This window comes from Nycticebus coucang, chromosome 5 (genome assembly GCF_027406575.1).
Source record: "Nycticebus coucang isolate mNycCou1 chromosome 5, mNycCou1.pri, whole genome shotgun sequence".
NCBI classification, from domain to species: Eukaryota; Metazoa; Chordata; class Mammalia; order Primates; family Lorisidae; genus Nycticebus; species Nycticebus coucang.
Window position 1 is genome coordinate 121,428,251 of NC_069784.1, and position 3,282 is coordinate 121,431,532.

The window sequence follows — 3,282 nt, forward strand, 5'->3', positions numbered from 1 at the left end:
ATCAGGTGGGAGCATACCAATCCTCTGCCCTTCTCCTCTTTCCCTCCACCAACTTGAGCTGAATTGAGTTTTTCTCTTCTGTGGGCATGTGTGTATACTGGCTTCGTATTAGTATTGAGTCCATTGGATACCTGCTTTTCAATTCTTTTTTTATTTTTGACAAATAAATTCTTTTATTTGCAACTTTAGAGCCACACAGATACCCAGAGATGGGACACTATTTTCTAGTCTGATGTCCTTGGGATAAGTAACAACATCAATGCTTCATTGTTTAATGGCTGAAGGCACAGCAGTTTCTGAAAAAAAAATATATATATATATATATATAGGATTCTTTATCAAAGACTTGAAGTTGACTAGAGAGAGGATGACAGGACAGGAACAGGGCAGGCATTCAGCTTCCCTAACCGGGTTTGACATCAATACTTGTACTTCCCTGCAGTTGAAACAATGATGGTCATTACAGACTTAAGACTTTATCTGCTTTTAACTCCTCTTTTACATCAACAAGATTTTCAGATTCTTTCCAGGAAAGCATCTATAAGTTTTGTTTAAGGAACAAGGCTGATGGTGGCAGCCATTTAAGGCCATTTTATTGATCCATTAGCTCAGTCTTCTTCTTGACAATCTTAATGCCTCCTACCCACCAATCTTGGTGACAGAAACTAACTCTGATTATTTCCAGTCCTCCTTTGCAAGGAAACATGGTGTACATAACTGATGGCACTGCTTTTCACATGTTTTCCTTAGATGTTCCAGAGTCAAGGCTAATGAAAGCTAGTCATCCATAGTGATGTTTCGGAAAAGGTAAGCCATGGATTCTCCATTGTGGATTCTTTGAATAACTTCAGAAAGAATCAAATTTATATCCACAGTCTTGATCTAGGGACACTGCAGCTTCTGCACCTCCTGAGGCACAGTATTCATCACCACCACCTCATCAACAGAGGACTCCTCAATCAGGCGGGGGTATCTGCAGACAGGATACCATGGGTGGCCATGACAGAGATCTTATAAGCACCTCTCTCTTTCAGGATATCTGCAGCAGCAACAAACTCTCCACATCATCAATAATGTCATCCAGTATGATTGCAACGTGGCCTCCAACATCTCCAACAACAGTTATCGGTGGCTCCTCTTTGGCCATCATCAATGGCAACTCCAGGCCCAGGTGCACAGTGGCATTTTTGACCCTAGGGGGAGAGTGGCAACCATCATCCATGTCCAGCTCTGTGCACTGAGCTTCCTGGTGGATGACAGCCAAGCTCAGACGCAGCCTCTCAGCAAAGACTGGACCCTTTCTGTACCATGAGGAGACTTAGCTACAATGACCGAATTTCTGTAATTTGGAATTTCTTCCTGGATATACTGAGAGCAGGAAAGGTGAGGCTCTGAGGTTGTCCACATGAAAGCCGAAAAAGCCTTGTATCTCCTCTTGGTGAAGATCCATAGTCATAATGTGAGTTAGACCTGCTTTCGCCAGCATGAACACGAGGAGCTTGCACACGATGGAGCCCCTCTTCCTCATCTTGCTCTGCTTTTCCATTCTTGTGATACTTTACTAAGAAGAATGTATTTCAACTCCATCCAGGTTAATACAGAAGATGTAAAGTCTCCATCTTTTTTATGGCTGAATGGTATTCCATAGTAAACATATACTACAGTTTATTAATCCATTCATGGGTTGATGGGCACTTAGGTTGTTTCCACATCTTGGAGGCAATTGTAAATTGAGCTGTGAAAAAGAATCTAGTGCAAATGTCCTTATGATTAAACGTTTTTGTTTTTTTTTTCTTCTGGGTGGATGCCTAGTAATGGAATTGTGGGGTCAAATGGGAGGTCTAATTTGAGTTCTTTGAGGATTCTCCATACTTCTTTTCAAAGAGGCTATCTTAGTTTGTAGCCCCACCAACAGTGTAAAAGCATCCCCTTCTTTCCACATCCACACCAGCATTTGCAGCTTTGGGACTTTGTGATGTGGACTATTTTCACTAGGATTAGGTGATATCTCAGATTATTTTGATTTGCATTTCTCTGATGGTTAGGGATGATGAGCATTTCTTCATGTGTTTATTGGACATTTTTCACCTTCAGAGAAGGTTCTATTCATGTCTATTGCCCAGTGACATATGGGATTGTTTGCTCTTTTTGTTGTTGTTGTTGATTAACTTGAGTTCTCTGTAGATTCTGGTTATAAACCCTTTGTCAGAAGCATAACATGCAAAAATATTTTCCCATTCTGAAGGTTGTCTATTTGCTTTAATTATTTTGTCCTTAGCTGTGCAGAGCTTTTCAGCCTAATTAAATCCCATTTGTTCATTTTTATTATTGTTGCAATTGCCACTGAAGTCTTCTTCATAAAATCTTTCTCCAGGCACACAAAATATCAACAACTTTAATGTGTTTAAATGGGATGGTTACTTTAGCTTCAATGTAGAGATTATTTCTTTGCGATATCACTGTGAATTTTTAAATGTTATATTAATGTTTAAAACAAGAATGGTTCAGCTTATGATTCTTAAAACTGAGAACTTTTGAGACCTGGATCCTACTAATTCAGCTCTGTATCTCTCCAACACTTGCCATGTGGTAGATACTCAATGTATATTTGTTGAATCCTTGAATGCTAGAATGAGAAAATGAACTTTAGAGAGTAGCATTCACCCCATTCATTTCTGGTGGAAGAAATAGTCTCCCAGGAGTGTGGCAATGTCTTCAGTTATCCTTGCCAGGGATGCAGGCGAGACACCATCTCCTGTCTTCCAGGGCCACATTCAGTGCACCGTATCTGCCAAATCCCCACTGACTCTTAATGATGAGTGTAGGTGAGATTTGAAGAGTCCAAGGAAAAGTGAGTCAAATCCAGAGAGCAAATATTTTAATATAAAACAATTTAAATAAATATAACTTTATTGGAATGTAATTTTGTTTTCCTGTCAGGATAAAATTTAATAAAATTTTTAATTTATAATCCTAAACTCAAGTGAAGAGTTTCATAAAATCTCCCCAAATCCATTAAGCAGTTTTGGGGAAACATATGTACACCTTTTACTGCAGTTATTTTAATGGACTTGATAAATTGAATTCACCAGTAGTTGGTAAAATCTCTGTTTGCCTGGAAGGAAGGAGAAATGTTTAATTTCTGCATCTGCTCAGGAAATTATTTAAACCTATACCTTATCCTTGCTGCGGGATAATAAGGATTATCTGATACGAGGCAGTATGGAAGCCAAATTAGTTCTGATAAGTCTCTGCGTTTATCTCCTCCATGCTGCTCTCAGT

General features: G+C 39.2%; 1 pseudogene; it reads right to left on the minus strand.

The window, feature by feature from the left end:
* Positions 1-777: 777 nt before the first annotated feature.
* LOC128585585 (phosphoribosyl pyrophosphate synthase-associated protein 1-like) lies at positions 778-1,546 on the minus strand (annotated as a pseudogene).
* Between the last annotated feature and the right edge of the window lie 1,736 nt (positions 1,547-3,282).